The sequence below is a fragment of the Sceloporus occidentalis genome, unplaced genomic scaffold, assembly GCF_023333645.1.
Source record: "Sceloporus occidentalis isolate IW3139 unplaced genomic scaffold, rSceOcc1.0.p SCAF_22, whole genome shotgun sequence".
Classification (NCBI taxonomy): Eukaryota; Metazoa; Chordata; class Lepidosauria; order Squamata; family Phrynosomatidae; genus Sceloporus; species Sceloporus occidentalis.
In genome coordinates, this window is record NW_028317002.1 from 12,305,044 (window position 1) to 12,318,037 (window position 12,994).

The 12,994-nt window shown below is 41.2% G+C and overlaps 2 non-coding genes and 1 pseudogene across 2 annotated transcripts; all 3 read left to right on the forward strand.

Moving 5' to 3' along the window:
• Window positions 1-5,079: 5,079 nt before the first annotated feature.
• On the forward strand, window positions 5,080-5,295 carry LOC149301067 (small nucleolar RNA U3). The gene has a single exon (XR_016272262.1). It is a non-coding gene; the product is annotated as a small nucleolar RNA U3 (small nucleolar RNA).
• A 4,709-nt stretch (window positions 5,296-10,004) lies between these two features.
• LOC149301068 (small nucleolar RNA U3) lies at window positions 10,005-10,220 on the forward strand. Its single transcript, XR_016272263.1, has one exon. It is a non-coding gene; the product is annotated as a small nucleolar RNA U3 (small nucleolar RNA).
• Window positions 10,221-11,261: 1,041 nt separating this feature from the next.
• LOC149301069 (small nucleolar RNA U3) lies at window positions 11,262-11,344 on the forward strand (annotated as a pseudogene).
• The last annotated feature ends 1,650 nt before the right edge of the window (window positions 11,345-12,994 follow it).

Consider the following 12,994-nt stretch of genomic DNA (forward strand, 5'->3'; position numbering starts at 1 on the left):
TATAATATTATATTATTAATAGATTAGAATTATTTATATTAGGGATTATAGATAGACTATAGTTTATGAATTAGAAAGAATTACTTATATATATTATAGATTATGAATTAGAATTTATATTATATTATATAATATATTATAGATTAAGAAGATTAAAGATTATAATTATTTTAGTACTACAGCTGGTAGCTTGAAGCTTTGCTTAGTACAGTTGTTGTTGTCACACAGTCAATTTTTCTTGAAAAGAAATTAGAAATAAAATAAAATGTCACAGCAAAACAGTTGGCTTCACTGCTTGCTGAAACACACAGTACTTATGCGGCTGCACTCACTAGCCCAACAAGTTCACTTCACTGATGGACTGAGGTGAGCAAAACAAATGAAATAAAATGAGATTATTAATTAAGAAAAATTGACTTGGTCAGTTGCTGTTGCTAAAACAAAGCACAAACTATAGGGCTGCAGCACCAGTACTAATAAGATTAGCTGAACTATACGCTAGTAGTAATTAATTAATATTATTACTTTTATTTATAGCTAATTTAATTAACTATTAAGATAAGAATTATAGAATTATTGATATTAATTAATGATTTTAGATTAGACACTAGTAGATGTCTTGAATGTCTACAGTACACTCTACACTAGTATACTATTACTAACTATAGTATATATAACTGACAAATATATATATAATTTTATAATGTATTCAATTATTAATTATTAATATTACTGATTTTAGATTAGACACTAGTAGATGTCTTGAATGTCTACAGTACACTCTACACTAGTATACTATAGTATATAATATACATATGACTGACAAATATATATATATATAATATAATGTACTATTAAATTATTATATATTCTATTAAATTATTATTTATAAAGTCTATTATTTAAATTATTTTAGCAGGACAGGCAGTAGGCACTAGTGCCAGCCCAGGGCAAGGGCACCCCAGTACCACTGAGGCACTGGGTGCACTGTCAACTCAACAACACTATACACTACAGTTGATGACAATTATTATTATTAAATATATTAATTAAGTAGAACTGAAGTGAGGATGAAGTACACTGTGAGAAATGGCAGGCTAAGGCTTACCAGTCTCACACAGAACAGAACAATCTCTCTCTGTAACGCTCGGATGCAGCACAGGAGTGTTGCCAAAGCAGTCACAGCGAAAAATGAATGGATCTCTCAGGCAAGCTCTGGTCTTATAAAGGCGAATGCGCAAGTCTACTAAATACCATGATTATGCTTTATAAGTGCAGAGTGAATATTCAAAGTATGTTCATAAGCAGCTGAAGTTTAGTAGTGGAGGTACGTTGTGTCAATATGTGATGTTATTAGATGTTACTGCTGTGTGTACTCTATAGTATATTTCTGAGCTGGAACATTTTATCTCCTGTTTCTCTCTTTTTGCAGGAGCTGTTCTTGGATTGTTCCTCACCACTCTGGGAATCTCCATCTGTGTGGCAAGTTCTGTCAATGACTGAGAATTCTAGACCACTTGCAAATCTTTATTTTTTGTGTGCTATAATTTAAGTCTTGCAAAAATACATTTTGTTTAAAATTTTCTTGTTTTTTTTGTTTGTTTTTTTATTTGGTTTCATTTAGTGTAGATGTTTAGTCCTTCAAGTGAATGATCCGCAGCGACTATGGATACCCACTAGGTGGTAGTAAAACAAACACTATTAACGTTACAAGTGTTATAAAATATGAAAGTGGCAAAAATACATAACATTTCACAATACATATATGCACATAAGATGATTAAGTTAAATCACTCTTAAAATACCATATTGATAAAACACATGCATCTTTCTCTTAACTCCCTTCATATATAGATATGTATATGTATATATATATATATAGAGGCAACTTGTCTTTGATTTTTGATAGTATTTAATCTACCAAAGTATTCCTGACATTGTTTTGTGTAACATGTTTTGGACCCATAAGCAAATAGAATAATAAGGGGTTACAAAGGTTCACTTTGCAGCTGGTGACAAGGTAAAGCACTGTGTATGTTGTTAAGTATTGTTTTAACCCATAACTGCACACACCTGCATGGACAAGTAGGGGTTAACGTGTTCAAGGATATGGAGATGGGACATTCGCTCAACAGAATAAATCATGCATATAATATATTTAACAAATCAAAATACATGCATAATAAAAAATAAATAAATAGAGAAACAGGTAATGTTTATGTCCCTTCCTGCACTGGGAGACCCTCAAAGCCCCTATATTGCTTCAGTGTAGGGCCTGCTTCAGGGCTAAACACCGGGCACAATACACTGATCAGTGGCAGAGTCTCATGGTTGCTGGAAGAGTCCCACTTTTATATATTTTAGCAATACAAAAGAGTCTATATACTTACCTGTCTACATACTCATAAATCTCTTGTTTGCCAAAAATTAAACCATCTTACTGTTCTCCATATCCTTTTTAACAACCCAACATTCTGGGTTTATGGACAATGTTTAATTACACTAGAACATTCTACATTATATCATTCTACATGACATCAGTATTTTGAAGATCCTGTTATACTTTTATACAGAAAATAACTGAAAAACATCATATTAACCCTTACACCAATATGTCTTCATCACACTATTAACACTTTCACGTCACTATTCTTGTCTGGGCACTACGACCATTAAATACATACTCCATGGCTAAAGCAAGTATCTACACCTAAATACTGTAAGATATCTCCCTAATGTTATTTGGAAGGCATTGCAACTGTATGGTAAAGAAAGGCATTTTATCACACAATTCATTTTAAAGTCTCAGCTTATGCTAACTATGGTTGTGTAGCTTCCCTGCTTTAAAACAACCTGACAAAAATACACGTGGCCCTGTAGATACTCCAGCCATCACTAAAGAAAATAAAGCAAAGGTCCTTCTATTATTGTATAGTTCCCTGTAAATGATTTCCTATTTAATGGAAGTTACACAGAGACGTGGGCTTGGGGAAAACAGTTACTCTGTGGTGCACTCTGGAAGCGGCATGAAGAGTTGTTCCATTAAACCCATCCTATTGCTCTACCCAATAGTCTGTGACTATGTTTTCCCAACTGCCAATGTAAAAGCTTGATAGTGGTGCCTACCCTTCTGGCCGGGAAGGGCTTGTATAGCCCTTCATAGAGCGTGACCCCCGAAGAAGGAGACCTGGTGTCCACCAGAACCTTTTGGCACTATTTGGCACTTTTTGTTTTTTTTCACAGTGGAACCACTGACCTCGGTTCAAAAAAAAAAAAAATGACGAGGGAGGTGGGGGACTAAAGTCCCAATGGCCGGGGATTAGTCCTCTTCGAGACTATCAATGATGGTGTAGTCCCTTAGCAAGCTGAGAATCAACCTGTGACTGTAAACTGTTCCCTTCCCAGGTTTGGGGTGAACCACAAAGTGTCCTTAACAGAACACATTAGGTGCCAAACTTCTTCAATGGCACCCTCTGAGTTAGTTCCTGGAAAAAGTCTATACAAAACCTGATGGTAGAAGAGGAACTTCCTCTCCACAGTGCAAAAGTGCACTACCAGAACAGATGCTTGTTGGTGCTATGCTACAACACAGTAGAGTGCTTACAAATGTGTTTATGATGTGAAGGATGTTTATTGCACAAATGATACTGGTGAATATAAATGATGAAGCTGTCGATATTTGAGTTCTGTTATGCGGTATACGAAATGTATGTCTAGTCTATGTATTAACTCAATCGAGCAAAGCCAAAAATTAATTTATACATGAAATTGTTTAATCATGCAATAATTGTATAAGCACATAATGCCAAATTTTTTTTAGCATGCCAAAGAACAGGGCTGGCCCACCAGCTGCGAGCAGGATTGAAAGCGGCACCCAGGCCGCCTCCTACTGCCGCCGGCATCCAGGGCCGGCCCAAGACATAATGACACCTGGGGCGAAGTTTAAAATGCTGCAATATGGGGGCTTAAGGCTTTTCTGGAGGCAGATTGCCCCATGATATGCCTTTTAACCCCCTTTATACCACTCTGCCTCTAGAAATGCCTTCATAACCCCCATATAGGCATTTCTGGAGGCAGAGTGGCATATAGGGGTTAAAAGGCATTTCTGGAGGCAGAGTGGCATAAAGGGGGTTAAAAGGCAAATCATGGGGCAGAGTGACATATAGGGGGTTAAAAGGAATATCATGGGGCAGAGTAGCATATAGGAGGGTATAAGGCATATCAGGGAGGCAGAGTGGCATATAGGGGGATATAAGGCATTTCTGGGGGCAGAGTGGCAAGCCTGGGGGCAGATGTGCATAACTGGGGGGTAAGGTTGGCAAATAAAAGGAAATAAAAACAAAAATTTTTCTCAATCACAGCTTTTATTAATTATGAAAAAATAGTTTACATGAATTAATAAAGAAATAAAAGTTTCCTACAAGAATCTCGTGAAGAATAATGTGATCACTGTTTTGTTCCACTGAATAAAATGGAAGTTTCTCATCTAAAAATGTTTGCAGTAGCAAATGTTTTGATTCCATTATGTCTAATGTATTTCATTTATTAGGGCCTTTTAACACTTGTGCTTTCTGGCATTTTAATACAAATAATGTGATAAAAATAATGTTTTATAGTTATTTGTATGGCAAATAGTATGTACTAGGGGTGCGTGTGGGTATAAGAGTTCGACCGCGAGATAAACTATATGGGGCTGGTCTCCAAATGTTTCAAGGGCTGCTTTTCATTCCCAGTTCGGCCCTGCCAAAGAGTTTTTTTCCTGTACTGTCATTTGGTCTAGGTGGGACCAACCCTGTTGCAAAAGAAAATTGACACCACACGTTTTCTCCAGTGAGGGTGTATCCTTGTGTCTGATTGGTTAGGGGCGTCACCCATGCAAATGTGAACAGACTAATAATCCAGATAAATTCTTTGTTACCAAACATAATACAAACGTTACAAACATTTCTTTGAGTTGCAGACTATTTTGAAAATTACTCTGCATTGTAATAGTGTGTTTTAGCATAAGTTTTAGATTGGCACAGTAATGTTAAAGAGGGTTGCTTATAACTGGCACTTTTGTTCTTCAGCAAAATCATTAAGACTATACTTTCAGGGATCATTTCTATAGTTGTTAACTGGAGAAATGTGCTCGAATGTGGTCAAACTCAGTAGCCATGAGGAAGAGCTGCAGTGTGTTCCCCTGAGCATGAAGTGGGTATCAAGTGCTGTTTGTAACAGCTGCTTTTTACTTTTGATGATTGTTCCTCTCTTTTTTCATGAAGAGTAGGAGGGGGAGTGCACAAGCTGAATGGTTATTCATTAACTAAATGTCTGAATAATAGATACATTTTTATTTCAACTCATATTCCTCACATAATATCTATATATTATAATTGAACAATACACCTTGTATCTACCTGACAAGTCTAGCATTTGGCGGTTCCTATTGAAATTTAGGGTAGGTGTGATTTAAATTGGTGAACAATGATCACCTTTTTATATATAATGTGTACTTTTTGTGCAATAATTTAACTTCCTACATGAGCAGTAATGCCACGTCAAGGCTCCAACCCTAATTACTGACCATTCACACGCCTTTCATATCTCCATTCACTCGCAGAAGCACACACCATACTTTCCATACATTCACTCACAGAAGCACACACCATTCTTTCCCTTTACAATCCCAAAGAAATTATGGTAAAGGGAGAAAAAAAATCACTTTTACAGCAAAAATAAGTTTTGCAGTAAAACTGCAAGGAGCTCCAGGGATGAGATGGTTACTCACCTACCACACAGGCTAAATGGCTGATTTTAATAATATTTGCAGTTCATCAGGATTTAAAAAATTGCCTCCCTTTACCATTGGCTAAATTTAACCCAATGATCAAAGGGATCATGGGATTAAAATTTAGTATCGCCCATTTTTTAAAAGGGAATGTGACTTTTCATAGCTATAGGATCACTGTGGTAACATTGGCTACCACAGTGATCATTTAGCTAGAATACTTAAAACTTTTTTTTCATTTAAAGTTAAACTAGTTTTATGTTTAGATAATTTAATTTGGGGGTCTCTAGGCAATTTTGATCTTTATTTATCTGCCTTTAGACACCCCCAAATCATTTCTTTTACATTTTTACTTTTTTAAGTTAATATTTTTTTATTCTGTTTTTACAAGCCTTATACCGTTGAAAAGGTGAGGCGGTATATGTTGGGGGTCTGAGATACAGGCACCTAAGCAGCATGCCCCCGTACCTCTTTAACTGACAATTGTCAGTCCACAGACCTCCATCAAGGTAAGGTAGTGCTAGCGACGGCATGGTGCCGTTGTTATCACCTGACTGGGACTGCTAGCGACAGCACCATGCCGCCGTTATCAGTCAAGGGGTTAATAATATAAGAGAGAGGCATTACTGTATAATGTGTGGCAAGGGAGCACACACACTGAGGGCACTATTGATGATGCTTGGCGTCTCATGTGCTGTGTAAAGGACGCTCTATGGTTTGCCAGGAACCGCCTGGTGTTGAGGAGGGAGCAGGTCACAGACCATGGCTGCAGCAGGCTTATCTGTAGCCTGCTGAGGGACTACTCTCTTATGGACAGTCTAGAGGCTGAGGACTAGCCTCATCTCCCTCAACAACTTAAAATCCACCCCTCACCCACCCCGGCCTTTCCATTCCCCTATCTCCCCAGGCTGTTTTCACTAATGTGCTAACCATATGTGCCATGTCTGGAATTGTAATTGTACACTGCTTTTACTGTGTTGTTGAGCTTTCCATTAACTGAAGTTGTACTGTAATGTGCATTGCCCTGCGCTTCGTCGTAGTACTGCTTATTGGCTTTCTGTTTTTATGAACGGTTGTATTGATGTTTATTGAACAATAAATATTAAATAAAAAAACTGTGGCAAGGGAGCAGGAAGAGGAATGTACTTAAGTATTTAAACTTTAACTTAATTTTGTTTATATAGTAGCTAGCTGTCTTAATTGTCATTTGTGACTGAACCCTCCATCACTGGGGCCACTGGAGAGGCCTGAGAGCCAGCCTCCTCCCTATTGACTATGGGCCCTGAATTTGTAAATACTTCTGTGGCTACCCCCACCAGTATATCACCCCATCACTGGCTGAGGGGATTAACTCCAGCAGACAGCCAGGATCTGCAAGCAGGGAGTGACCACCATTGTTTTAGTTTAATATCAGACCCCTCCACCCCAGTTCCACTACTACAGACATTTACCCCAGCCATCCCTGAAACTGATTTGGGCCAGTAATAGATAGTGGATGTTGGGACCCTATTGTATTGTTAATCCCGTTACTGCCCCTGTTGTCTCTGGGAGGCAGATTAAGATTATTGTATCCCAATATCTTGTTTTATGTTAGTGTGTGTTTTGCTGGATATATCCAGTCGACTGTGTCGAAAATAAATCAGTTCTCCTCTTGTTGTACCCAAAGACTAGTCTTGCCTGGTTATTTGGGTACTGGAGAGCGATATCCCTTTACTTTGCTTGGGGATATTGCCGACGGATTGGTTTGGTTTGGTGGTTTGTAGTCCTAGACGACTTCTCCCGCTCTTGGCGGAGAGGGACAACCTGAGGTCCCTGGTCAGTCCATCACAACTGGTTGGCAGCGGCGGGATCCGACTTCTCCAGCACTGACATTAAGACCAGCCTAGTCTGAGGGACACTTTCTTTCCCCTGGGATCTATCTCCAGGAAGGAGAATGGAAGTTAGCTACGCGGAGCTGACCCAGAGGAATTGGCTGAAACTCTGGAGGGAGGTTGTCCACTTGGAAATTAAGTACATGGGGAAAAGCCTCCCAACCTCCGAGAAAAGGTTTTGGCTCCAGCAGAAGTTGCTGATACCATTCCTGGGGAAGCAGCCCAAAGCGGAATGGGTGGCCGAGCTGGAGGTGCTGGTCCAGACAGAGCTGAGGTTGGACGATGGATATTGGGCTCTGCAGTGGTAAGCAGCACGACTGTGCCCGTGTCACGGCGTAAGGTAGAAGACAGTGCAGATTAGGCACTAGATCTTCACCTAAACAATTGTCCTCACCCAGGGGTTGAGCCCCTGAATTCGAACAATCACTGGGACACGGTGGACTCCACTGAGAGAAGGGTCAAGGGACATACCGAGGTCAAGAGCAATAGAAGGCAGCGTGGTCAAACAAATCTGAGGTCAGGGCTGGCAGAGAAGGTTTGATAACGATAAACAGTCCGACTTCGTAGGCAGGCAGAGAAGAATCGTTGTTGGTAACAGGCAGAGATCGGTACACAATGCAGGAATCAAACGTAATGAAAAGCACACCCAAAAGCTAAGTGGCGCTTAGAACAGGCAATGACAACAAGGGAAATTGGTTTTAGATAGGAAGAGGAGGCGGAGACAGACAAACAGTGCAACAAACGGTAGTTACGGTACAAACGGTGCGTCGCGTATATCGTTCGTCATTAGACGCGACGTTGCGTATGCCGCTTACCATCATGACGTCTCTACGGCGACGCAGACGAGCGTGCGCGACAGAGGTAATGGAGGCGGGGGTTCCAGCGGCGTGCATGTCAGCATGCGTGACGGAGGTAGGACCCCTAGCGGAGGATAAAGGTCCTACAGAGGGCTATGGCTTCAGCGGCCTGGGATTATTATTGGAAAGTATGGAGAAGGATCCCGACTTCGGTAGTGCATCAGAGTGTTGGGGGTAAGACCTCCAGGAGCGAAGGGCGGAGGATATCCCATATGTGCCCGAGCTGTGGGCTGACCTGGATTATTTGGTCACACAAGAATGGGAACTGGAACAGGCATATCAAGAGTTGTGCAACCATGTTCAACCTTATGCCCCAGTGACCCTGCATTTCATGGATTTTACTGAGTGGTCACCTGAGGATGTTGACCCAGGAGGCGTGTGTGTCTATGAGAACATGAAGGCAGCACTCCCTGGACTTTTGCAAACACAAAGCTCAGATAAATCTAGGGCCCCCCAAAAAATATAAAATTGTCTGGTCACAGCGCAGCCTGTTAACAAGATGATATTGGGTCCCGCTGTGACTCGAAACGTCTTATTTTTTTTTTTATACCCTCCATTAAACTGAGCTTTGAGATTTGCACAAGTTCTCTGAGTGTTCCCTTCATTTTCTTAAGGGCTTCATATCTTTTGATAGCGTGTATAGCACCCGGGGATATTTGAATTTATTGAGACTGTTTAGCTGGGTACATACATTGTGGATTCTTGTGTGTATACTGTGTATATATGTGTGTGTATATACATATTCTCATTCCCCCTACCCCTCCAAACTTCTTTCACACAGACTAATTTAAGATGACCTATACCTTATCTGTCTTTATCATTGTTCTTAACCCATATACTGCACGGCTGAACTTACTTGAAGACTAGACATACATTTCAAATACAATGCATGCTGTTTTTCTCCTCTGAGTCTTTGAGTTCACTTTCTAGAGATCAAAACAAAGCCCTTGCTTGCTGACACTGACAGAACAAATGCTTGTTGGTGCTGTTACAACACAGTAGAGTGCTTACTAATGTATGTTTATGATGTCAAGGATGTTTATTGTAAAAATGATAAGGCTGTATATAAATGATGAAGCTGTCAATGTTTGTGTTCTGCTCTGTGGCAAATGAAATAATTGTGTAAGCACATCATGCTATATAGAAAAAAAGTAAAATTGGAGCATGGCAAAGAGTATTTTTTTTCCTGTATTGTCATTTGGTCTAGGTCGGACCGACCCTGTTGCGAAAGAAAATCGACACCACAAGTTTTTTCCAGTGAGGGTGTATCCTTGCGTCTGATTGGTTAGGGGCGTTATCCATGCAAATTTGAAGAGACTAATAATCTGGAGAAATTCTTTGTTAACAAACATAATACCAACATTACAAACATTTCTTTGTGTTGCGGACCATTTTGAAAATTACTCTGCATTGTAATAGTGTGTTGTAGCATAAGTTTTAGTTTGGCACAGTAATGTTAAAGAGGGTTGCTTATAACTGGCACTTTTGTTCTTTAGCAAAATCATTAAGACTATACTTTCAGGGATCATTTCTATAGTTGTTAACTGGAGAAATGTGCTCGAATGTGGTCAAACTCAGTAGCCATGAGGAAGAGCTGCAGTGTGTTCCCCTGAGCATGAAGTGGGTATCAAGTGCTGTTTGTAACAGCTGCTTTTTACTTTTGATGATTGTTCCTCTCTTTATTCATGAAGAGTAGGAGGGGGAATGCTCAAGCTGAATGGTTATTCTCTTAATGAAGTACATATATAGATGTAATGTTGATACTGTTTGCATTTTTGCAAGGAGAGATCAAGGTTTTCATTTATTTACATGTTTGGCATCTCATATGTGTTCAGAATGCAGCTATAGGATACTTACTGAGAAAGTCAAAAGACAGATCGTCTATCCCCACCAGATCTGTGGCATCCGTGGGTACTAAGTCACAGACAGCCTGGTCCTCATCTGCTCTGGTCACCCTAGACCAAGAGAAGGCGTTCGATCAGCTGTCTAATGGTTTTATGGGGAGATGTTCTATTCCTATGCTAACCTGATGTACCTTGATATTTGCAGCTCAGTGCTGGTGAACGGCTGGAAGACTGACCCCTTCCCTGTTCTCTCTGGGGTCAGACAAGGCTGCTCCCTTTCGCCTCTTTTTGTCTGTTGTATAGAGCTCTTTGCCAAATGCATCAGACAGAGTTTATTATTATAATCTTTTATTTATATAGTGCCAACAGTTTTACTGCTTTCTTGACTGTTGCTTCTTTATAATATGTTACAGACTAGTGTGTAAATGATTGTTGGTGCTATGTTGCAACACAGTAGAATACGATGTGAAAGATTTTTATTGTACAAATATGTCTGTATATACATGATGAAGCTGTTCACATTTGTGCTCTATGCTGCATTGCAGAATGCTTTGTATGTGAAATGTATTACTAACATGCAATTTAAGCCAGTCAGGCTAGCAATGTCTTTTGGTCTAGAACCAACTCTGTTCCAATACTGTGAAGAAAATTGACACCACAAGTTTTTTTCCAGTGAGGGTGTATCCTTGTGTCTGATTGGTTAGGGGTGTCACACATGCAAATGTTAACAGAATAATAATCTGGGCAAATTCTTTGTTAACAAACATAATACTAACATTACAAACATTTCTGTGTTGCAGACCATTTTGAAAATTACTCTGCATTGTAATAGTGCGTTTTAGTATCAGTTTTATTTTGGCACAGTAATGTTAAAGAGGGTTGCTTATATCTGGCACTTTTGTTCTTTAATGAGATCATTAAGACTATACTTTCAGGGATCATTTCTATAGTTCTTAACTGGAGAAATGTGCTTGATAGTCTCTCCTCCCAGCTTTTCAAGGCTGCGCCGTCTCTATCGAACCAGACTCCCAGGAACTTTAGGAAGTCGGTTTTGACGGGAAACGGGATCGGCTCAGAAGTCAGGTCCCACTGCCTGAACGGCATGGTCTCCGACTTCCCGCAGTTGACCTTTGCGTCTGAAGCTCGGCTGAAGTCCTTGCACGTCTGGACGAGCGCTCTCACTGACCGGCGATCCGCGCAGAAGATGGTCACGTCGTCCATGTAGAGCGAGCACTTTATCGCCTTTTTGTCTCTGCCCGGCGCGTTGATCCCTCTGATCTCTGGATTCCGTCTGATGCACTCGGCGAAGAGCTCTATACAACAGACAAAAAGAAGAGGTGAGAGAGGGCAGCCTTGTCTGACCCCAGAGAGGACTGGGAAGGGGTCAGTCTTCCAGCCGTTCACCAGCACCGAGCTGCGGATATCAAGGTACATCAGGTTAGCGTAAGAACATCTCCCCCAGCCCAAACCTCCGCAGTACCTGACCCATAAAACCATGAGACAGTCGATCAAATGCCTTCTCTTGGTCTAGGGTGACCAGAGCGGCACGGACGTTGCGGTCCTTGATGTAGTAGATCGTGTCCCTGATGAGGGCCAGGCTGTCCGCGATCCGGCGTCCTGGGATGCCGCAGCTCTGGTCGGGGTGGATGATCTGCCTGATGACGTTCTTCAACCTGGTGGCTAGTACCTTGGCGAGGATCTTGTAGTCCACGTTCAGGAGAGAGATGGGACGCCAATTTTTCAGGTCATATCGCTCCCCCTTCCGCTTATACAGGATGGTGATCATTCCCTCTCTCAGCGTGGGGGGCATCCTGCCCTCCACCACCATCTCCTCGTCCTGGTCGAGGAGGTCCGGGCCGATGAGGTCCCACAGCGTTGTGTACAACTCGGCTGGGAGACCTTCACTGCCCGGTGTCCTGCCCTTCCTGAAGGATCTGGCGTCAGAGTGCAGCTCCTCCAGCATCAAGGGCTGCACGACCTGCGGGATCAATGGTGTTAGTGATACCTGACAGGAACCGTTCAGCAGCCTCCGGGTCTGTGTCTTTGGGGGAGTAGAGATCTCGGTAGTAGTCGACGACCACTTTATGGACCTCCTCCTTCCCCTGTCGTACCACGCCTTTGCTGTCTCTCATTTCCATCAGGGGCGTGTGGGCGGAGTGGAGCTTCCTGAAAAAGAAAGAGTTACATTTCTCACCCTTCTCCAGGTTCTCCACCTTGGAACATAGTAACATAGTTCATAAGGTTGAAAAAAGACCAAAGTCCATCAAGTTCAACCTATATACATATTGTGTACCTACTGTGTTGATCCAGAGGAAGGCAAAAAAACCTTTATGAAGCAGATGCCAATTGCCCCATACCAGGGGGAAAATTCCTTCCCGACTCCAAATGTCCCTATTAATCTAATATCCATAACTTGTAATATTATTGCTTTCAAGAAACACATCCAGGCTCCTTTTGAACTCTTTTATTGAGTTTGCCATAACCACTTCCTCTGGCAGAGAGTTCCATAATCTCACCGCTCTTACTGTAAAGAACCCCCGTCTGTGCTGGTGTAGAAACTAGACTTGTGCATTCGTCTTCGGGCGAACATGAAAACGAGCACGAAGAGGCCGTTTTTTTGTTCGTTCCGAAGGAACGTAGAACAGAATACAG